Genomic DNA, 25,415 nt, shown 5'->3' with positions numbered 1-25,415 from the left:
TCAGAAAATCTAACTCACTTAAGGATATCTACAGTGGATATTTTCAGTAACCTACTTACCAGTTAACAGATTCCTCATTAGCATGAAGCACAGCTTCCCTGGCTTATCTGAATTCTCACTTTGGAGAAATCCATTTTCTTCTCTCCACAGTTCCTCTGCTGGGAAAGTACATCTGATTTACAGATGTGGTGTCCTGGTGGTGGTAAAAAATACCTGACATTTTGAGTTCTGTGCCATTAACAGTGCATTACCAACAAATCCAGGGAAGGTACTGTTTTAATTTCCTACAACTCTAAAGCAAATACCATGAATGGCTTGGGTTAAACAAAAGCAATTTTAGATGGTTTTCAGGCCAGGAAAATGTTGAAATCAAAGCACCATCGAGGCAATGCATTCTCCCCAAAACTGTGAGATTCTTGGAATGGCTGCTGGTGACCCTTGGTCCTTGCCACATGGCAAGGCACATGGAAATATCTCCTGATCATTTTATTCTCTTCTGGTGCAACTGATTTCAGATTACTTCTAATGGCTTTTTGTCTATCTGAATTTTATTCTCTTTAAAGGACTCTTGCATTAGGATTCAGTCCCTTTATGAATGAGGTGAAACACTATAACTGAAGTAATCTCATCAAAGGCCCTACTAACAATGGGTATAAGCTTACAAGAATTGATGCTATTTAAGTACGTTTGTATGGAGTACATAATACATCAAACCACCACACATCACCCTCTAACCCTAAAAATAACAGGTTCTTTCTAGATGCAAAACACTGTCACCCCATCACAATATCCCAAGAGGCTCAAGTCATTTCAGAAACCATGTGAAGTACAAAGTACAATCAAATTTGATGATGGGTGTGGTCTATCCTGGGGCACAATTCCCATCTGTGGACATGTGCAATCTACAGAACAAGTTATCTTCTTCCAACATACAATGGAGGGAAAAGCTGGAGACAAATATTTACACTCCAATAGGGAGAAATTTAACAAAAACAGGAGTCCCAGGTCCTAAAGAATTTTGAAATCCTGCAAGGCATGTTTCATTAGATTTCAAAGTGTGAGGCTTGGGTCTGGACAATATTTTAATCTCCAGGACTGTTGAAGATGCAGCCTCACTCCTTCAAAGTGCTTGTGCAGCAGCCATGTTCTCTCCAAACCATGGCATGAAGGCCCCAGTCTCTGTTAACACTGGCATGGTGGCCAGACTCTGAATTCCTAGGGAAAAGCCACAACCCTCTCAGAACAGTGGAGTAGTGGCCAAACTCCACAATTCCACGAGCACAGGTTCCAGCCATCCAGAACATTAGGGTGGTAGCAGTCTTCATGAACAATAGGGCAGAGAGCTGGCCAACTCTGAGCATGGGGCAGACTCACCCTTTCCACATAAATGGGTGGGCCTCCTCTCTTGCTCTGATAACATGTCTACAGTCCAGACTGTAGCTTTCATGGCTCTGATCTTGAAGTTATTTTTCCTTCAACAGGTACCTTTTCTGTCCATTTTAATATCAGCTCACAGTGGTTCCATTCATACACATCTCACAAAAAACCTGTCCGTTTTGTTTATGGTAGGCAGAGATCCAAACCATCTTAGAGGAAATTTCCCACAGTTCTTCCTAGATGACTGCTCATCTAATACTGACTTACACAGAAATTGATGTATTCCATGTTCAGTTAAACCCTCACACGGAGCACTCTTCTCTGAGGACTCAAGTCCCAGAAGCTTGGAATTTTCCAAACTGTATCCCATTCCACTGACATTTTCCTATAAGCAACAAGAACAAACTAGGCTACTTTTTTCACATTTAGTTTGGAAATAGCCTCATCAAAATGTAAAACTTCATCACTCTAAAGGTCTGCCTTCCAGCTGAATTCAAAACTCAATTGTACCAACTCCTCTGCCACTTTAAAATGAATATCTCATTTCCTAAAGCTTCCAATAATACATTCATTATTTCCTTCTAAGTCTTCATTGGAGGTATCTTTAACATCCATACTTCTACCAATGAGCTCTTCAAAGCAATCTAGGCCTTTTCTAAAAAAGCACTTGCACTTCTTCCAGCCTCTACCCATTAACTAATACAAAAGCTCTTTCCACATTTTTGGTATTTGCAAGAGTAGCATCTCACACTTGTGGTTCAAAATTTTGTTTTAGATTCCTAGGCTGCTTAAGCAAATAACCTGAGATCGGTTGGCTGACAAAACAGAAATGTATCACATTATGGTTCTGACAGTGGGAAGATGGCCAAATCCAGGCATCATCAAGGCAAGACTTTTCCCCCAAGATCGTGGCATTCTCAAATTGGCTGCTGGCAACAACTCATCCTGAGGTGGTCATTTGGCAAGGCACATGGTATCTCTTGGTCTATTTCTTCTCCTCTGGGTTTTGTTGATTTCAGCCTTTACTTCCCTCAGCTTTCTCTCTGCCTGAATGTCATTCTCTTAAAAAGAACTCAGGATTAATACTCATCTTGATAGAGTTGGGACACACCTTAACTGAAATAACCTCATCAGAAGGTCCCATTTACAAAGTTCATATGAGGAGGAATGCAATCAATTTAAGAACATGTTTTTGGTGGTATGAACACCTTTAAACCACTTTAGTGACCAAAGAAAAATAAGGTAAACATTGAAGGTCAGTCAAGGGAAAAGTACCTGCAATAGAGAACATTGACAATTTTTACCATTAAAGGATTAACTGGTAATCTTAGCCTACTATCCAAATACAGTGAGGAGATTTGGTTATTGATGCCCAAGTTCAAAGACACCCTGGAGAACTCTTTATATTTTGAAGCAAGGACAAATTCTAGGTTTCTACAATCATTCATTATTATTTTCAAAAAGAACACTGTAGGTGAGCTTACCTGACAGTCTCTCCTGCAAAGAAGCAGCTGGGCAGCATTGGAGGTTCTCTGGGACCAGGCTGCTTCAGGATTTTTGCAGGGCAGGAGGTATCTGGACATCGATTTGTTGGGAAGGTGCTTCAGGGAACACCTCACATTTGCTGGGTTTCCTCATCCTCCACTGCCTCATTTCTGTGTGAATTGATTTTGGATACCTACACTATCCCCTTTCCCCTACATCTTGATATCCTCCATCATCTACTGTCTCTCCTATATTCCACCTCCCTTTCTTTGATCCACAAAGTGTCTAACTCTTAATTTCTAATACTTTTGTTTTGTTTTCTGTCTGTTATCCACTCTTAAACTATTACCTTTCTTTTCTCTTTCCCTCACTCATGAAAATACTAGCTTTTTAATTCATACTATATTTCTCCCATATTCAGTCGACTACCTCATTATAGGTACTATACCTACTGCTATAAGTCTACACAACTTACATGAATCTAATATCCATCCTCCCAGATCTCATATTGTTGCTCTGTTAACATTTATCACCAATACTACTTTACACTTTTTCCTTGCTTACACAATTGCCTTTCCCTGGTCCTGATACTTTCCTTTAAAGTGAACTCAACCAGCAATAAGAAATTAGAATAAGAAGAACAAAGTGACAAAGAGAAGATATAACACTTACACAAAAATAACAGCTAATTAATCCCCAAGACTAGACAAAGAAGCTAAGGAACTGATTAAACCAGTCAAGATAAGATGATGACCAGACAGCAACAAAAACCTACAAACCAAACCAGTAATCAAGAAATCATGGCTGAATACAATGACAAACTAAAAATCAGGAAGAGGAACAGAGCTTCACACAAGTAATGAAAGATCTCAGAACATTTATCACCAACAAATTTAATGAAGTAAATGAAGAGGTTAACAACATGAAGACAACACTTTCGGGGGAAATTGCAGACATACGCAAAAAGATAACAGATATAATGGGAATGAACACCACAGTTCAAGAAATCAAAAATACACTTGCAGCAAATATAAGCAGACTAGAAGAGGCAGAGCAGAGAATTAGTGATGTGGAAGACAGTACATCGGAAATCAAACAGATAGTAGAATTGGTCAATAAAAAGATAGAAAAAATCCAGGTAGGATATAGGGACCTGAAAGATAATGCAAAACACTCAAATATATGTATTATAGGCATTCCAGAAGGAGAAGAGAAGGGAAAGGGGTCAGAATAATGGCTGAAAACTTCGCAAATCTACTGAAAGAGACAGATGTACATATCCAAGAAGCACAGCGCACCCCAATCATCATAAACCTGAACAGGCCCACCCCAAGACACATACTTGTCAAATTATCCAATGCTCAAGACAAAGAGAAAATTCTAAAAGCAGCAAGAGAAAAGAAAACCATCACATACAAGGGAAGCTCCATAAGATTAAGTGCTGATTTCTCATCTGAAACCATGGAGACAAGAAGGCAGTGGTATGATATAGTCAAGGTACTAAAGGAAAAAAAATTTCCAACCAAGAATACTCTATCCAGCTACACTAGCATTCAAAAATGATGAAGAGTTCAAAATATTCACGGATAAACAGAAACTGAAAGAGTATGCCAATAAGAAACCTCCCCTTCAAGAAATTCTAAAGGGAGTTCTGCAGGAAGAAAGGAAAAAACAGGAGAGGCAGAGATGGAGGAGAGTGTAAGAACTACAAAAATGACAAAAAGAGAAAGGAAATAAAGATAGCAAACAAAATATGACAAACAAATCCAATCAAAATATGGCTAACACAAATAATTCCTTGAAAGTAATAACACTGAATGTCAACAGATTAAACTCACCTATCAAAAGATTCAGACTGGGACATTGGATAAGGAAATATGACCCATCTATATGCTGTCTACAAGAGACACATCTTAGATCCAGAGACTCATGGAGGTTGGAAGTGAATGGTTGGAAAACAATCATACAAGAAAGCAATAACCAAAAAACAAGGCAGGAGTAGCTATATTAATATCAGACAAAATAGACTTTAAATGCAAAACAATTGTGAGAGACAAAGAAGGATACTACATTTTAGTGAAAGGGACAATCTGTCAAGAAGATCGAACAATCATAAATATTTATGCTCCTAACAAGGGCGCCTCTAAATACATGAGGCAAATGCTGGAAAAACTAAGTGAAAGAATAGATGCATCTACAATTATAGTGGGGGATGTTAATACACCACAGTCAAATCTTGACAGAACATCTCAAAAGAGAATCACAAAAGAAACAAAAAATTTGAACAGTATATTAGAGGAGCTGGATCTAATAGAAATATATAGATCATTACACCCAAACACAGCAGGATATACATTTTTCTCAAGCTCACATGGATCATTCTCCAAGATAGACCATATGCTAAGCCACAAAGAAAGGCTTAATGAATTCAGAAAGATCAAAATCATACAAAATAATATCTCTGACCACAGTGGAGTGAAGCTGGAAATTTGCATTGGTCAGAGGCCCAGATTTCACAACATGATTTGGAAATTAAACAGCACACTCTTAGAAAAACAGTGGGTCAAAGAGGAAATCTCAAAAGAAATCATGACTACCTTGAAACAAATGATAATGATAACACAACATACCAAAATTTATGGGGTGAAGCAAAAGCAGTACTGAGAGAGAAATTTATAGCCATAAATTCATATATCGAAAAAGAAGAAAGAGTAAAAATTGAAGAACTAACTGCACTTTTGGAGGAATTAGGAAAAAAACAACAAAGTAATCCAACAGGAAGAAGGAAGGAAATAACAAAGATAAGAGCAGAACTAACTGAAATAGAAAATAAGAAAGCACTTCAAAAGATGAACAAGATCAAGAGCTGGATTTTGAGATCAACAAAATTGACAAACCTTTAGTGAGATTAAAAAGAAAAAAAGAGAGAAGATACAAATACATAAAATAAGAAATGAGAAAGGAGATAGCACCACTGACCCCACAGAAATAAAGACTATCATAAGAGCATACTTTGAAAAACTATATTCCAACAAAAATGACAATTCAGAGGAAATGGACAAATTCCTAGAAACACATAAGCAGCCCATATTGATGAAAGAAGAAATTAATGATCTCAACAAACCATTCACAAGTAAAAAGATAGAATCCATCATTAAAAACCTCCCAATTAAGAAGAGCCCAGGGCCAGACAGTTTCACAGGTGAATTCTACAAAACATTTCAGAAAGAACTAACACCAATCCTGCTGAAACTATTCCAGAAAATCGAAACAGAAGCAACATTGCCTAACCCCTTCTATGATGCCAACATTACCCTAGTACCAAAGCCAAACAAAGACACAAGAAAGGAAAATTACAGACCAGTTTCTCTAATGAACCTAGACGCAAAAATACTTAACTAAATACTTGCTAATCATATTCAGCAACACATTAAATGAATTATACTCCATGACCAAGTGGGATTCATTCCAGGTGTGCAAGGATGGTTCAACATAAGAAAATCAATCAATGCAATTCACCATATAAACAGATTGAAGGGAAAAAAGCAAATGATTATATCTAGAGATGCAGAAAAAGCATTTGACAAGATACAACACCCTTTCTTGATAAAAACACTCAAAAAGATTGGAATACAAGGAAATTTTTTGAACATGATAAAAAGTATATATGAAAAACCTACAGCCAACATTGTTTACAATGGAGAAATCCTAAAATCCTTCCCTCTAAAGTCAGGAACAAAACAAGGATGCCCATTGTTTTCCCTTCTATTTAACATTGTCTTAGAAGTACTTGCTCGAACACTGAGACAAGAACCAGATATAAAATGCATTCAAATTGGAAAGGAAGAAGTCAAAATTTCATTATTTGCAGATGACATGATCCTATACATAGAAAACCCTGAGAGGTCTACAACAAAGCTTCTAGAACTCATAAATGAGTTTAGTAAAGTTGCAGATTATAAGATCAATACACAAAAAATCAGTAGCATTTCTGTACACCAATAATGAGCAAGATCAGGAGGAAATCAAGAAACAAATACCATTCACAATAGTAAATTAAAAAATCAAATATTTAGGAATAAATTTAACTAAAGATGTAAAAAACTTATACACAGAGAACTACACAAGACTTCAAGGAAATCAAAGAAGACCTAAATAAATGGAAGAATATTCCTTGTTCATGGATAGGAAGACTAAATATTATTAAGATGTCTATCCTACCAAAACTGATCTACACATTCAATGCAATCCCAATAAAAATCAACACAGACTTCTTTAGGGACCTAGAAAAATTAACTATGAAATTTATTTGGAAAGGAAAGAGGCCCCGAATAGCCAAAGACATATTGAAAAAGAAAAACGAAATTGGAGGAATCACACTACCTGACTTCAAAACATACTACAATGGTACAATAGTGAAAACAGCATGGTATTGGCATAAGGAGAGACACACAGACCAATGGAATTGAATTGAAAGTTCTGATATACAACCTCATATATATAGCCATATAATATTTGATAAAGCCACCAAACCCTCTCAACTGGGAGAGAATGGCCTATTCAACAAATGGTGCCTGGAGAACTGGATATCCAAATGTAGAAGAATGAAAGAGGATTACCATCTTACACCTTATACAAAGATCAACTCAAGGTGGATCAAAGACCTACATGTAAGAGCCAAGACCATAAAGACCTTGGAAAGCATTGTAGGGAAACATCGACAAGACCTTGTAATAGGAAATGGCTTCATGAATATCACACCAAAAGCACGAGCAGCAAAAGAACAAATAGATAAATGGGACTTCCTCAAAATTAAAGCCTTCTGCACTTCAAAGGAGTTTGTCAAGAAAGTAAAAAGGGAACCCACACAATGGGAGAAAATATTTGACAACCATATACCTGATAAGAGACTTATAACTTGCATATATAAAGAATTCATATATCTTGAAAACAAAAAGATAAACAAAACATTTAAAAACTGGGAAAAAGATTTAAACAGACACTTCTCCAAAGAAGAAATACAAATGGCTAAAAAGCACATTAAAAAATGTTCCAATTCTCTAGCTATCAGGGAAATGCAAATCAAAACTACAATGAGATACCATCTTACTCCCATAAGATTGGTAGCTATGAAAAAAAAACAGAAGAATACAAATGCTGGAGAGGATGTAAAGAAATGGGAACACTCATCCACTGCTGTTGGGAATGCAGAAGGTTCCAACCATTCTGGAGGACAGTTTGGTGGTTTCTCAAAAAACTAGCCATAGATTTGCCATATGACCCAGCAATACCACTGCTTGGTATATACCCAGGTGAACTGAAAACAAGTACACAAACTGATATATGCACACCAATGTTCATAGCAGCATTGTTCACTATCGCCAACAGTTGGAATCAACCCAAATGCCCATCAACAGATGAATGGATCAATAAAATGTGGTATATACATACAATGGAATACTACTCAGCTTTAAGAACAAATACACTACAAACACACATGATAACATGGATGGATCTTGAGAACCTTATGCTGAGTGAAGCAACCCAGGCTTTAACAGACAAATACTACATGACCTCAATGATATGAAATAAGCAAGCTGCCTCAGAGAGCTAGAGACTGGAAGATAGGCTTACATGAAATCGGGGGGTGGAGGAAGGATGTGAGCCAAAGTCTGGCAGGGGTGGAATCTATTATGAGCTGGCAGTAAGTATGAGCACAAAGAAGAGATAAAATGGGGGCAAGGGGTTGCATTTGGGTGGGGCTTTGTGGGTTTGAGGGGGCTGGGGATGGGTGGATGGGTAATAGTGCCCAAAAATTGGGGGAGGGAGGGGCAACATACGAACATAGGAGAATATCAGGTTTTGGTTGAGAGTAAAATGCTGAAAACCTTATCAAAATATAATTAAGCAGGTTACCTGTTTAGGATGCTCAGAAGGGATGGTCTGACATGGGAGGGACTCCTGCGGAATGTCTGAATGCTCATTTTGCCAGGGTGGGTTGTACCATTGGATAGAGACCCAAGTAATGAAAGTGGGGGTGGACCCACATCCTGGGGAGGACTAATGCCATAAAAAAAAGAGGGAACTGTATCTCTCAAGAGAAAGGATGGCACCCAGGGCATTAGGGTAGTTGAGCAAGTCAGGCCCTGAACAGTGTTGCAAGTATCTCTGGACGTGGCTCCTCGGGAAATGGAGATTGGCTGTCACTGTGGGCCCCAAGGGGAGGGGAAAATGGATGTTGAATGGATGGAACGAAGGTAAATGTGGGGGTAAGAGAGGAGTTTCGTGAGAGTACACAAGGATGGATATAAAACATGTAATATTACACCAAAAACATATAGGGTATGACAGAATAATAATGTAAACCATAATGTAAAACATAGGATAACTAAAAATTTAGGAAACTGTATATCTTAAAGTATGGACCACAATGTAAGCACAGATGTCACCTTTTTCAAAGCCATTGTCTCAGAATCTGTACATCAGTTTAAGTAAATATGATATGAATAAATTATAAGAATATCGCTGTGGAAAGGAAAAGGTTTTATGGTGGATGTGTGGGAGTACTGTATATTGTATATATGAATTACTGTGATCTGGTTCTCTTGTGAAGAGAAGCTCAATAATTAGGAAAAAAGAAAAGAAAAAGATAGGATGTAGAATTTTTCCAAATCAATACGTATTCTATATCTAACCTTTAAACCCATTGCTATATTCCATTTTACTAGTAAGGGAACCTGACATTATATTGGGCTTCACTTTTCAGGAAGTTTTAGATCACAGAGTGGTTCAACAATGGCAGTGGAGGAATACTGGTATAGGATATTATTAACAGGTGATATATGGTTGACAGGGCATATGTCCAGGGTGCATGGTAATATTTAATTGGCAACATTTAAAAACAACAGCTGAGGGAGTACTGGGTTCCTGGCTGGGGGTGCTCTGTCGTGGTCCCTAGGGGAGCAATGGCAGTCCCCCAGGTGCAATGGTAAGGACCAGGAAGGAATGAGGGTCCAACAGTGAGCCCCTGATACTAATGACTATGCTTGTGAGTCTATATGCCTGAAATAAGAACAAGGCCTAGAGAAGCACTGTGCCTAGGAGTTTACTCCTGACAGCCTTCATGTTACTCAAATGTGGCCAGTCTCGAAGCCAAACTCAGCATGTAAATGCAATGCATTTCCCCCAGTGTGGGACATGACACCTGGGGATGAGCCTCCCTGGCACTGAGGGATCACTACCAAGTACCAGCTGATGATGCAACTAGAAAATGACCTTGAATTAATGGTTCAACATGGACCAGCAGAATATCCCTGTCTACATATAACAGGAGTTTAAAATGCTTTTTGACCTAATGTAAGGGGGAAATGGAAAGGAGAAATGAGTTTATATGGCTATGAGTCTCTAAAAAAGATTCTGGAGGCTGTCAGAAGGATTACCCTTATGCACACCTGAGCAAAGTCTCAGAGACAGATAAAGTAGATACAACCCCTTGTAGTGGTTCTTTTGAGGGCTAAAGAGACCCACAAGTTCTATGGTCATGGCAGATGAGGTTCACTGCCTTGTCAGTTGGCCCTTCTTTGGAGCTGGTGTTTCTGCGTGATGGAGCTGGACACAGATGGGATCTCTTTTCAGAAGACTTTCATGCTACTTTACTGGAATTGTAGTTGGTGCTGGGGTTTAAGATATATCTAGGGGATTTGAATCTCTGGACTGACAATATGATAGCCAGGCCCTGAGCCTCAACAGACTCAATTCCTACAATCTGATTTATTGGACGTACCCCACTCAGCTAACATGGAGTTGAAGAATGTCAACCACCACACCATGGAGCCTAGAGTGTCTACAACTGAAAGCAGGAGGACTGCATCCAGCATCCATGTGGAATCTAAGCCTCTTCATGACATAGATGTGCAATGGACACAACCAATCCAAGATCCACAGAGAAAATTTGGCATTGGTGTGAGAAAAGTGGCCATGGTGGCTGCTGGGTGTGGGAAATGAGAGGAAGAAATGAGATGTGGAGGTGTTTTCGGGACTTGGAGTTGTCCTGGGTGTCCTGGGCTTCAGGGACAATTACTGGACATTGTAGATCCTCCCAGGGCCCACTGGATGGAATGTGGGAGAGTATGGGCTATGATGTGGACCACTGACCATGAGGGGCAGCAATTCCCAGAGATATACTTACCAAATGCAATGGATGTGTCATGATGAAGGGAGAGAGTGTTGCTGTAGGGGGAGTGATGGGGTGGGGGCAGTGGGGTTGAATGGGACCTCATATTTTTGGAATATAATATTTTTAAAAAATAAATTTAAAAACTTAAAAACAATTTTCAAAAAAAAAAAAGAACACTGTAACATAAACTCCCTAGAACCCTAGAATAATGTGTAAAAGGAAATGCATGTTATTTTATTAATATAATCTGAATCCACACTAGGTCCATTGGGTAGAATATGAAGATACATATTTAACACACATATTCATTAAGAAAATAATCATTGAATTCCCAGCCCTGCTCTGAGCATTGGACATTGAGTAGAAGAAAAACATATTATTAGTGTTGAAGATGATTACAATCTAGTTGCGGGAAGACTAGGTGTAATAAGAAACAAATTTCTTTTAGGTATTTGTGCATGTTATAAAATAGTGAAACATTTGTATATAAAGTTTAAAATTAAAATATAAAATAATATACAAAACAATATGGACAAGCAGTTCTAGACACTTCTTGAAAAAATAAGAGAAATTGATATAGATAGGTACATTTTACAGACTCACCCATTGAGATCAGATGACTGATATTCTCCAGCGTCATATCTCTGAACAGCTTTCTCTGGGATGTGTCCAGCAAGGCCCAATCTTCCTCAGTGAAGTCTATAATTACATCTTTCAAGTTCACTAACTCCTGAAAACATCATGGACATAAGGATTCAGAGAGGGCAGAGTAGGGTGTTTCAGAGGACACAATGAGAAAGTGGTGACTTTTCAGAAATCTCATACTGACTTTGAGTTTCAAGTCAGATCATTCTCATTGCTGAATGGTCACCTGCTTTTCACACCCAGAGACACACAGACACATTGAATTAAAACTCCATTGTAAAGAATATCACATTTATGTAACATTTATGTAATCTATTTTTAAAAAATAGTTGTAATATGGAGGCATTTTCTAGACGTTGGAATCATCCTAAATGATACTGCACTGAAGGATACAGGTCATTACCTATCTTGTGATAAATTACAAAAATGTGTGGGAGGGAGCTTAAACTATAATCCATACTCAGTGGCAATGCTCCAATATGTGTTCATCAATTGTAACAAATGTACCACACTAATTGAGGATGTTGTTAATGTGGGAAAGTTTGGAACAGGTAGTACGCAGGGCATTTAGAAATCCCCTACATTTTTATATAACATTTATGTAATATAAGAGTCTTTTTAAAAATTAAAAAAAAAAAATCACAAAACATGTGGCATGATATAAACTGTAAATTTTCTAATAAATTGGTCATTATAACTTCCAGGTGGTGCTATATAATTTCCACCTCAGCATTCATAACTACAACACCTTTTCCACCAATTTCAAGTAAATCCACAGACTCATCATAAAGTAAGCAATATCCGTGATTCACCAATTTTCTATCACAACCATGATTAGAGTATTCCCTCAGGTGACCAAGTCCCACTCATCTATGTAATCGTTTCACAACCCAAAACAAGTTTTGAAAGATCCAATGAGGGCAGTGGACTTGGCCCAATGGATAGGGAGTCTGCCTACCACATGTGAGGTCCGAGGTTCAAATCTTGGGCCTCCTTGACCTATGTGGAGCTGGCCCTTGCACAGTGCTGATGCACAAGGAGTGCCGTTCCATGCAGGGGTATCCCCCGCATAGGGGAGCCCCACGCACAAGGAGTGCACCCTGTAAGGAGAGACGACCAGGACAAAAGAAAGTGCAGCCTGCCCAAGAATGGTGCTGCACACATGGAGAGCTGACACAACAAGATGACGCAACAGAAAGAAACAGATTCCCGGTGCTGCTGCTAAGGATAGAAATGGTCACAAAAGAAGCGAATGGACAGAGAGAGCAGACAACTGTGTGTGTGTGGGGGGGGGGGGAGAAATAAATAAAAAATAAATCTTAAAAAAAATAAGATCCAATGAGCTAATGTGTAAAGGGCTTCCAATCTAAACATAAGTCAGAGATCTATTATTCATTATAATGGCAGAGAACCTTACAGCAAAGTCCAAAATTCTGCTGAACTAAACAGGTATCATACAAAACTCTGGATCAACAGACGCTGACTCACTCAACTCTGCATAACCGAGGTGTTCACCATACAGACAGTTCAGCAGCACACATCATGGACTCCTGAGATGATTTACCGAACAACAAATTACCAAGCCAGGGGAATAAGACCTTCTGACCAGCACTCTCTTTGGGACCTCCAAATACTCCTGTTCATTGTCTCTCTCATATCTTTACTCTCTTCGTATGGTCAATAGTACAGGAAATATCTTGATCCACTATGGTCTCTCAAGTTCTTCAACAATTTCCAAAGGGCCATAAATTTTACTCTAAATACTAGAGTACTCCTAAATGCATGCCAAAATAAAAGACAAGGGAAGCGGACATGGCTCAACTGACACATTGTCTGTCTACCATATGAAGGGTCCTGGGTTTGATCCCCAGGGCCTCCTGACCCGTGTGGAGCTGGCCATGCATGGTGCTGCTACATCCAATGAGTGTGGTGCCATGCAGGGGAGCACCCACGTAGAGGTGCCCCACATGCAAGGTGTGCACCCACAAGGAGAACCGTCCCACATGAAAAAAAGTACAGCCTACCCAGAAGTGGCACTGCACACATGGAGAGCTTATACAGCAAGAAGAAGCAACAAAAAAGAGATGCAGTTTCCCAGGTTGCAATGCAAGCAGATGCGGAAGAACACACAGTGAATGGACACGGGAGCAGAGAATGGGTGAGAAGGGGATAAAAATAAATAAAATAAATCTCTAAAAAATAAAAAAAAATTAAAGAAAAATAAATACAAGACAATATTTCTTTTTTTAAAAAGGTTTATTTATTTTATTTAATTCCCCCCCTCCCCCAGTTGTCTGTTCTCTGTGTCTATTTGCTGTGTCTTGTTTCTTTGTCTGCTTCTGTTGTTGTCAGCAGCATGGGAAGTGTGGGAGGTGCCATTCCTGGGCAGGCTGCACTTTCTTTTGTCCTGGGCAGCTCTCCTTACAGGCGCACTCCTTGCACGTGGGGCTCCCCTATGCGGGGGACACCCCTGCATGGCACGGCAGTCCTTGCACACATCAGCCTGCACATGGGCCAGCTCCACATGGGTCAAGGAGGCCTGGGGTTTGAACCGCAGACCTCCCATGTGGTAGATGGATGCCCTAACCACTGGGCCAAGTCCGTTTCCCAAATTATTATTATTTTTTTTTTTTGGAGGCACTGGGGCTTGAACCCAAGACCTTGTACATGGGAACTACTTCTTATAATTACTTTAATCAATAACGTTTGAAGAACGATTATCTACAAAAGTGGAATTTGGGCATTTTGGAACAAGTGGGTAAGGAGAATTTTAATGATCTTTAAGTTTTCAATATGTTTAAATAAATACCAATACATTAAGAAATAAGAAAATGGGAGAAATGAATTTCTCTTCCACTGTCTAACCCTAACTTTTACTCTTCTCAACAATGCACAGCTCTTCACCTGAGCACCTGTAGCAATATGCTGTTTGAACTCACCTGCTGAAATGTCAGTTATCCTAATGACTACAAACTTCTGATCTTACTCATCTCTATCAGCTATATTCAGCTAATACATGCAAAAGCCAAATGCAGGGATTAAAATGACCAAGGTGTGCACTACTTCTCCAATGAAGAAATGGGCTGGCTGAGAAAAATTACCTCTCATCTCTCCAGTGAATACAGAGACTTAATGGAGTCTGGAACAAATCTGTGTAATGTTGGAAATGAAATTGCCTACTTATGAATCTGTAACCTATCACCATTGTCACAGAGACCTAGGTAAAGTCAACTGCAGCTCAGATCCTTAAATATCTCCTAAATGAGCTAAGAATATCCATGCTAGTACCCATCTGCTGACAACACAGGGGTAATATCAGTAGAATATCCTACTCACTGGTGGTTACATTGTAAATAGTTCAATTGATAACTGACTTCCTCTGGGTTTTCACTCAACCAAATAAGCCCTACGTAAACAAAGTTGACAATGGAAAAAGAAGCTACAAAAATCTGGTCTTACCCCCAATTTCCAGTCTCACCTGTCATGAATCCCAACCCTTAACTTGGAAGTAACCCCATCCCCATCAATAGGAAATTGAGGTGTGCTCCAAGAGAAATAGGGGGAGGACTGTCCTCACCCCAAGTCAAAAGTAAGAAGGCCTTGGCTACTCTGGAGAACAAAGAAGGTATAAATACTTAGCTTCACTGTACAGAAAAGAACATGAAAATAATTGAGTTTTATATATTCTTTAGCCAATGGTGTTCAGAGATTTCTAATTTCCTCCCTGAGTTTTAAAATGTTGGGTCTCCACTGTCAAAGAAACCAAACTAGAATTTCTCATATAGAATTCCCAGCTTATGAAACATCCATCCCAGTTTCCTGGACTTTCACACACTTTCTGCTTTACTTTGTACCTATCCTTGAGTACACTTGCCCTAAATCATCTTGGTTCTTCCACACAGGTGTCTAATAATATCACTCACCAACACTGAGTTCTATTTCTTATCCCACTGGACTTCGATATCACCCAAGATACTGAAGAATGTATTTCATTATGAGGTTGATCAATTCAAGGTTTGTTCCATTTGGAGATATTGATAGCTCCCATCATGCAATTTTAGCCCTTAGAATTCCCTGCATCAGAAAGAAGTAGAAGTATATGCCCTCAATCATCATTAGAGCATTTTCATATTTGCTTATGTCATCCTGAAAGTAACCCTGCTGAGTAAGTCTAAATTACCCATTCAACAAATGAAACAAACAGAGGTTCAGAAATCTTTAGTAATGTTTAAAATTACATGACTAGAAAAAGACAGCCAGAATTTCCATTTTTTCCACCTGTCTCACAGTTCAAATTCCTGAAGTGTTCCAATGAGGAATGTCACCTTTCATTTTGATCATCAAAGTTCCCAACTTATTGCCCAAACCTCTCTTTCATATAGTTTATTCACACAATTATGACCCCTGTCCAGGTTCTCCTACCATACAGGAACTGATTCTACTATCCAAACATTAGTCTCTAACTCACCTGATGTTCATAGTCCAATATATTGGACACTTACTCATTTCAACAGACACCTATTCAGAACACTTCTCATGCCCTTCAGCATATTTACATCTTTCTCCAATCACATGCCTTGTCCATGATGTGAGAACAAAGAACACGGAGTTATAAGCTGATCCAGGTCTAAATACAGTTTATTTCCTTCAGTTCACTCATGTAATTTGTCAGTATACATTTAAGCTGATCCAGGTCTAAATACAGTTTATTTCCTTCAGTTCACTCATGTAATTTGTCAGTATACATTTATTTCTTTGTCTATTCTCTACTGGTGCAATTGCAAAAAACAATTCCCTGAATGAGTTTGAGTAAATTTCACTTTAAAAAATACAAATGAATCATGAATTCAAAAAAACTGCATGTCCACGGTAACATAACCTGATCTCAGACTGCCTTAGTCTAAATGCCTGAAGTCAAATACAAAATTACAGTTTGAATAACAAAATTATTCACAAAATAAATAAGGACTGTCGCTTCTGGTTAAAATTCTCTTCCTTACTCACTAGAATCCAAACAGATCAAACATGCAAGGAAAACAAGACACTGATGAAGCTTTCACCCTCAATTCAGTACTAAGAGTTCCTTTCTCACTGTAGAAAAAGGACCATTTTCATGAAGGACTCTTGTTGTATGCAGTTGATTGTGTCACCAGTCTTGTAACCTAGAAGACACACCCTGATTAATTCAGATGATAGTGAAGATACTTTTAATCAAGTCATGCCTTCTTTATCACAATCTTTATCCTCAAATTAGAGAAATCATGTAGATGCAATTAAGGAAAACAGAATGTACCCTTTAGTTCCTCCTAAAAGTCTCTGCATCAGTCTTCATATCGTTCCCCAGAGGTTTTGTGGATTTTGTCCTAAGCAAGGATTCTACAGTAGTCACAGGAAGAACATCTCTACTACTCTTCATTTCTAAGAGGACTTGTCATCAACCAACATTCTAAGGATGTGGGCATCAATGTAGTCTATATAAATATTTGTATTGAAAATATATATTCAAAGAAAAACATTTTCATTTTGAAAAGTGTGCATATATTACTACTAAACATAGGAAATACTAGTCCATGTCTCTTCATGTCAAATTTTGCTGATGTTCTAAGAACTGTAAAACCCTACAAACTTCAAAACATTAGCGATTTCAGAGTAAATTAGTTTCATTATTGATTTTCCATGAATAGAATGTGCAATTTTTTATTATTAGATCCATTCCAGGATCATGTATTGCATTAATTAATTTTAAAATTAATTTCTCTCCCCTTCCCCCTCCTGTTGTCTACTTTCTGTGTCCATTCTCTGTGTGTTTTCCTGTGTCCACTTGTATTCTTGTCAGCTGCACCAGGAATCTGTGTCGCTTTTTGTAGTGTCATCTTGCTGCATCAGCTCTCCGTGTGTGCAGCCCCACTCCTCAGCAGACTGCAGTTTTTTTGCACAGGTGGCTCCTCTTTCAGGGTGCACTCCTTGTGCGTGGGGCACCCCTACACAGGGGACACCCCCATATGGCACAGCACTCCTGGTGTGCACTGGCACTGTGCATAGACCAGCTTCACCACATGGGTCAGGAAGACCTGGGTTTTAACTTTGGACCTCCCATGTGGTAGGAGGATGTTCTATCCATTGAGCCAAATATGCTTCCCATGTGTTGCATTTAACTGTCACTCTCTCTAGTTACTCTTATAAATTGTGGTAGCATGTATGCAACAAAGTTTCCAATCTCAACCATGTCAAAGCACACAAGTGAGTGGAATTAATCACATGCAAAATGCTGTGCTTTTCTCACCAACATTCATTACCAGAACTTTCTAATTTTCTCAAAATCCTACAGCCAGTATTCAATATTTTTTAAAACTAAAAGTATGAAAGTTTTCAGGCATATCTTGACATATGGAACAAAAACTTTTTCCAAAGTGAAATCAAGCAATGTATTTTCATTTTACGTATGGATACTTGATCCCAAAATAATATTTTCTCTTTAAATTCACAGTTCTGAAATTTAAAAAGTATATTCTGTTTAATTTTAATGCTATGCCTTTTAGGTAATCAATAACATCATTTTCATGGTTTTCTGATACAATCCTATGAAATTACAGCTTAGTCACACAACATTTATGAGCAAGCAGTAATTTCCTTTGGTCAAAATTTTGTCTATGCTGTAGGTCAGTGCTGAGCTAGCCTTGTCCAAGTGCATGAAGTTATATGAGCAATTTAAAAAGGCTGGGACTGAGGAATTTAAGAGCCACATTAGAAGAGATCAATTAGAGGAAAAAATGCAAGAATGCTTTATTTGTCAGCCAAAGGAGTGCTAATGCAAAATTTGCTAACAACAGAGTGGGGTATTTCCTGATGCAATTACCAAAGATGCTGGAGTGGTTTTTTAAATGGTTAAGGGGTATTTTTTAGAGGACCAGTGAGATGCTTGAGAAAAGGCCTAGATTGCTTTGAAGAGAATGTTGGAAGGAATGCAGAGCTTAAAGTTATTTCCAATAAGGCCTTAGAAGGAAATAATGAAACTATTATTGGAAACTGGAGGAAAGGCAATCCATGTTTTAAAGTTGCACAGAACTTGGCAAGATTGATGCCTAATATTATTTGTAAAGCAGAATTTTAAAATTTTGAGATTGACACTTACCCAATGAGATTTCCAAACTAAATGTGGAAAATGCAGCCTGCTTTCTCCCTGCAACCTATAGCAAAATGCTGGATGAAAGAGATAAGCTGATAAAAATTCTTCAGCACAAAGGAACCAGAAACTAATTCCAGAAATTCCAAGCCTCCAGACAATAGGGCCACATTTGATGAATTAATTTGGAAATTTTAAGCCAGGATTGGACATTCAATTATCAGGGAAAGATGGAAATTATTACTGTCTGATGGTTTGGACCCCTGCTTCCTGCATACTAAACCAAAAAGTTTTCTGAGAGCTGTATAAACAAAACCGCTGTCAGCCTGAACTAAAAGGGACATGAAGAGGAGAGATGAAGGGGGAAATGGCTTTAGGGGGAAACCATGGTAGGTGAAGTCTGGAATTAAGATATTTCCTTGGGCTGAGAGAGGAATGCCACCCATACGTATGGAGAGAGTTTAAGTTTGCCCTAGCATTTGAAGATGGTGTATGTTCCAACCTGCTGTTCAGGGAGAGTTTTGCCACCCTAGACTACTGAAAGGGTGATGCAAATTCCCAAGGGTTGCAGAAAGTGAGGTCAACATCCCATTGCTCTGAGGGTTTGAACAGTTTCCCATAGATTAGGGAAGGCCAGGTCACCAACTCACTGTTCTGAGGTAGCTGGGCATGTACACTAGAGATGAGGGAGAATGTTTCCACTACCTCACTGTACTAAGGGGGTGCAGACTATACCCTAGAGACTGGGAAAGTGTGGCCATCACCTCAACATTCTTGGAGGGTGAGGCCTGGAGCTCAGTCACCATCCATATGCTTGATGAGCATGGAAGAAGGAAAATGTCTGTTGGGCATGCCTGTGGGAAAGCGTGGCCCCATGAGGCACCAAGGAGAGAAGAAACCATTATTTTACTTTGCAATCTAATGGAGTATGCCCTGCAGGGTTTCAGATATGTTGGGGACCTGTCATGCATGTTTCCCTCCCAAATTCTTCTAGTGGTAACTGAAATGTTTATCCTATTTCTGTCCCTTTGTATACTGGAAGCTGACAAATTGTTTCATAAGTTTCACAGGTATACAGCCAGAGGGGACTTTGCCCCCAAGACAACCTGTATTTCTATAACTGATTGTGATATGATTTTGTACTTAGCATTGTTACTGATTAAAGATGCACTTTTCAATATTGTGTCTTCTGAAATTCAGAGGGTAGAGTGTAGTGGTTTGATATTATTTATGAATTCCCAAAAAGGATTATGATTTAAAACTAACTCCTCCTCTGGGTGTGATCACCTTTGCTTGCATTAGATTCAATGGCATGTTTTGATTAAATTAAACTACCTGTGAAGATTAGGGCTTTGATTGAACCACATCAGTAGGGTGTGTCTCAGGGCTGAGTCTCCAGCCCCCTTGCTGGGCTCCTCTAAGTGGACACTCACTCAAGAAGACACACAGGGAGAGAGAGAGCCTCATATAGTAGATACCAGAGGAGAGAACTTTTTCAGCTTTGATCCTGTGGCCCCAGGAAGGGAGATGAGTCATACAGCTAACATTTTGAAGAAACCAGAGGAGCTGAAAAGGCCTGGAAACAAGCCCTATGCCAGCCTGTAACTGAGAGAGAGGAAGGCTGAACCCTCACAGAGGTTGGCGATCATCTTTGGTGTGAAAGTATCTCTTATGGTGCCTGCAGGTGGGCCCTATAGGGCCTTTTAACTATATGCTTTTACCCCAAAATGTTTTAAAAAGCCAACTGATTTCTAGTACTTTGTATCAGCACCACTTTGGTTGACTAATACAGATGCTTTGAATAAATAATCTAGCACTATTTCATTTTTGGAGATGGAAAACTCTTAGAAATGCACCTATACAAAGAATTACTCTATGAAAACATTCTGAGAAATGTAAGTGTAGGCTAATTTATATGACAATCATTTTCTTTTTATGAAAACTACATGCAGTTTTTGTGCTGGTGATTATTATTACAAGATATTAATACAAGAGTTTTCTATATATTAGCCATATCATGTCATATACACTATGGAAGTGGATCTCAATGGTCTCTGTTATACAGAATTCAAATGGGAGCTTTAAATAATTCTCATGTCTGGGCTACAAATTTAATTGTCCCTTTGTTTGGCATGAGAAATCCTCAGGTGATTTCAACAGGCACCAAGGTTGAGAACCACTTCTCTAAGGAGCTGAGGTTCTGGGCAGGGAGTCAGGGCTCACTGTACGGTTACTGAATCTGCAGCATGAGCATGTCTGAGAGAGTGGCAGAATGGCAGATTCAAAGTCCCCAGCCCAAACTACCAATTCAGGATTTGCATTTTATCAAGATCCCAGAGTATTGATATCCCTGGGAGGAATAGTGCCTCATTCAATTCTCATCCAAACAAAGACACTGTCGAGAAAGTTTATCTAAGGAACTCCATTGCCTATAAGTGTAATAATTCAGTCAGCCCAATCTTAGTGCTAAGGCCCCTGATTTCCCACAGTTTTTCCTTGTTTTTGGTATAGGCTGAAAATAAAGTCCTCTTCATATAAAATAATGAATACAGCCATATGTGGAATGACAAACAGGAGTCTATTCTGTTTCTCTACATACTCAGCCACACTTTCCAGATATAACAGTGTCAAAATATTTTAACTCTTCTTGTATACATGTCCAAGTTTATATTACATGCATTCATTTTTATATTTCCCAATTAATAGAATGGGAAATAGTAGATTCACTTCTTTCTGGCACCCTCAGAGCATATCTGTCAATCCCAATACTTCTAAAATAATTATAACATAATTTTAATTAAAATAATTCATTTTTGAATCATTATGCAATATTATTTATTGCTAAGGTAAGCAGTGTACAAACTTCTTGTTTATATAATTTTCTTCTTTGCATTGTTTTATCATTAGCTTCATTTTCTTTGACTCAAACATTTATAAGAAAAATTTTCCAAAATAATCTTGAAGTGACTGCTGTGACTCTATAATATACAGTCAAATTCATCTCACAATCTACTGTGTCCAAATTTTTCCCCTTGAGGTGTCTGCTATAAAATAAGGTACACTCAAACTTTGTCCTCCAGATGCCCTGTAGTAGCAAGGAAGAGAAAGGCTATTTTTCATCTCTCTTTCCCCTTTACCTTTCCTACTAATGAGATAAAGATGTCATTTCCTGTTTTCCTCAAATCATACAAAAAGCAATATTTTTAGAAATTCTTATAGTTCTAATAGTATAAATAGTATGACTCAATATAATGTCACTACATCCCTTAATAATTAATAAATTCCACTCAAAAGCCATACCAAATTTCCTGACAAGGTTGACAACCTGGCTCTAATATGTATTTAAAAGACAAAGGACCAATATTAATGTCATTGACCTCTCTGCTCTGGTCACCAGCTGGGTACTTCTTGCTATTCAAGCTAAGGGCCTAACAGGAAAGCATATGGGCCCCTGTCTTGAAAGGATTATTGATCTGATCTATCAGGAGGAAGAAAATGGGCCATCATTTAACAGAGTCAAGGAAGAATGTGTTTCACATGCACATGATTTACCTAGCACATCTCAGTATTCCCCTGCCTGTGTTAATAAACTGACAAGGGCAGCAAACCCACCTGAGAAGGGCATTGTGGCCAGGAACACACCCATCAGACATGATGATCTGGCACCTGGGAAGCTCCTGAGACTGACAGAGGTGCTGAATGGGGCTTGAGGGAAATCTAGAATGGACAAAGGAGAGACAATGAGAGTCAGTTGTGGCCCCAAGACTACCTGCAGTAGCGGTGGCTTTAGAGTGTCAATAAGCTTCTTCTTGCAAGATTCCTACAGAAAGGAAAGCTAACTGGAATCCTGAGGAAGTGCTCCCTGAACACATAGAGATCCAAGTGGCACAGGGATAGGCTGGATAGACATGGAGATGATTCACCTAGGTAGCCCTTAAGAGAAGAACTTCTTGCTAGTTTCTGAGTGTTAAAAAATTAATCAAATTCTGCTGAGGATAAAATAAGGTGATGACTGATAAAACCTTCTGCAATTATTGGATTGATGAAAATGTTATTGTCACCAAGACTGATGTCCAGGAATTAAAAGGAATAAAAACCCTAATTGCAAAGGGTAACTATTCTTACCCTATTCAGTGGGATGAGGAGAAACGCTGATGAATGGACTCTGCTTTCAATTTGCATTGAAGATGAGAGATCAGCAGCAGGAAATAAAAGTTAAAAATGTTTTGCTTTGTTGTTTTTTTTTCCTGAAATTTCAGAATGGCCAATTTTAGAACATGAGGACAAATCAGGAGAGCGAGTAGTATAAGTATATAATTTATAATGATAAAAATTCATGATACCACAGGAAGGAATGGGACACAAAAACAAAGAGATTTAAAAAAAAAAAAACAGCTGGGATAATAGATAATGCCTCACCTATTATGGGGGTGATGCCAGTAGAGAAAGACTTTCAAATATAATGGTCCAAAATACCTACTTCCAAAAGTATCTATTTCATTTTTGTAATAAATGTCAGGCAAGCTACTGAATATGAGTGTCAAGACAAGACTGTGCAGAGTTGAAGATCATGGCAAAGTTTAAAATAGTATTTATTAAGCATGGGAAATGGAAATGACCTGCAAGACCTATAAGGATTACCTAGAATTTTAAAAAAATGCCCCAAATAGCCTAGATACCTGTTTCAGGGGAGTAATTACTATGTACCTTGGTAAAAGTGTTCTCTCCTGCAAACTAGGAACTTTAACCTGGAAGGGCCCATAGCTGTGGTCAAAATAGTTTCTGTAGGTCATAACATGAAGAGCTACAGCTTGGAAACCTTCAACATCTGACTTAGGGAGACTTGACAATAAGTAGCTTTTGCAGAGAGTGGTAGACATCTAACTCTGTTTCTGGACACCAAAGGGATTTTAAGTCTGAAGGCACCTGGAGCCCAGGATTGAACAGAATGATCCCTATGGCCAAATGTTCCAGATGTCTATAGAGCTCCAGGATAAATTCCAGTGCTATTAAATATGATGTGTTTATCCCAGGGAAGGCTACCTTTCTTCTGTCTTAATTACCTCATCTCTAAAATATGAGTAGTATATACCTAAATTTTTATTCTGAATGATAAATTGTTATGTGTAGAGTGCTCTGAAATACTTTTCTTTTAAAGACTTTATTATTTATTTATTTCTCTCCTCCCCACCCCCCCACCCCCGTTGTCTGCTCTGTGTCCATTTGCATTCTTGTCAGTGCCACCAGGATTCTGTGTCTTTTTTTCCTAAAGATTTATTTATTTATTTCTCTCCCCTTCCCCCCCCCGCCCCCTGGTTGTCTGTTCTCTTTGTTCATTTGTTGTGTGTTCTTCTGTGACTGCTTCTATCCTTATCGGCGGCATCAGGAATCTGTGTTTCTTTTTGTTGTATCATCTTGTTCTGTCAACTCTCCCTGTGTGTGGCATCATTCTTGGGCAGCCTGCACTTTGTTTTGCACTGGGCAGCTCTCCTTACACGGTGCACTCCTTGTATGTGGGGTTCCCCTCTGTGGCATGGCACTCCTTATGCACACCAGCAATGCACATGGGCCAGCTCCACATGGGTCAAGGAGGCCCGGGGTTTGAACCATGGATCTCCCATGTGGTAGACAGACACCCTATCCATTGGGCCAAGTTTGCATCACCTGTGTCTCTTTTTGTTGTATCACTTGCTGCATCAGTTCTCTGTGTGTGTGGCACCACTCCTGGGCAGGTTGCACTTTTTTCACATGGGGTGGTTCTCCTTGTGGGGATGCAGTCCTTGTGCATTGGGTTCCCCTATGTGGGGACACCCCTATGTAGCACAGCACTCCTTGCATGCAGCAGCTCTGCACATGGGTCAGCTCACCACACTGGTCAGGAGGCCCTGAGTTTGAACCCTGGGCCTCCTTTGTGGTAGGCAGATGTTCTATCAGTTGAGCCAAATCTGCTTCCCTGAGATACACTTAATAGTGTTCAATTAGTATGATTATTTATAATACTAATACTAATACTAATATATAGTTATTTAGTTATCAGGCCCAGAAGCTCTTTTTGAGTCCAGGGACTGAGTACTCATGCCCACTCTATGAGAATTATGGAGTTTGATACTATTTTATTATAAAATAGTAAAACTTAAAAAATACATATAGGACACAACGAAATCTAGGACATGATAGAATTCTCAGTAACAACACTTAGCACTTACATAATTCTACATATGTATCTATTAAAAAGAGTAGAATGTCATGTATTATTACTGGTCATAAAATGCTTCATGATGTATGAGAGATACTAACAGATCAGGGCTCCCAGGTAGAGAGGAAGGGGTTGAAAAGTGACAAAGCAGGCTGATTTGCAGGTTACAGTTTCCCATCATAGTTTATAAATCCCCATGTTTACTTGTGTGGTCACACTGCAGAGGAAAAATGGCAAGAGTGGTCCACAGAGGGCAGGAACCCGTCCAAAGGTGAGAAACTGCATGAAAGAGATGCCTTTTTGAAGTGTTGATTAGCCCACCATTTTGCTAATGGCCAGGGAGGAGTTCCAGCTGTTCAATCCTTTTTTTTTTTATCTTTTCTGCTGAAATTGGTTTTTTTTAATTTTTTATT

Source organism: Dasypus novemcinctus, chromosome Y (assembly GCF_030445035.2).
Source record: "Dasypus novemcinctus isolate mDasNov1 chromosome Y, mDasNov1.1.hap2, whole genome shotgun sequence".
NCBI lineage: Eukaryota > Metazoa > Chordata > Mammalia > Cingulata > Dasypodidae > Dasypus > Dasypus novemcinctus.
This window is presented reverse-complemented; position numbering follows the sequence as displayed.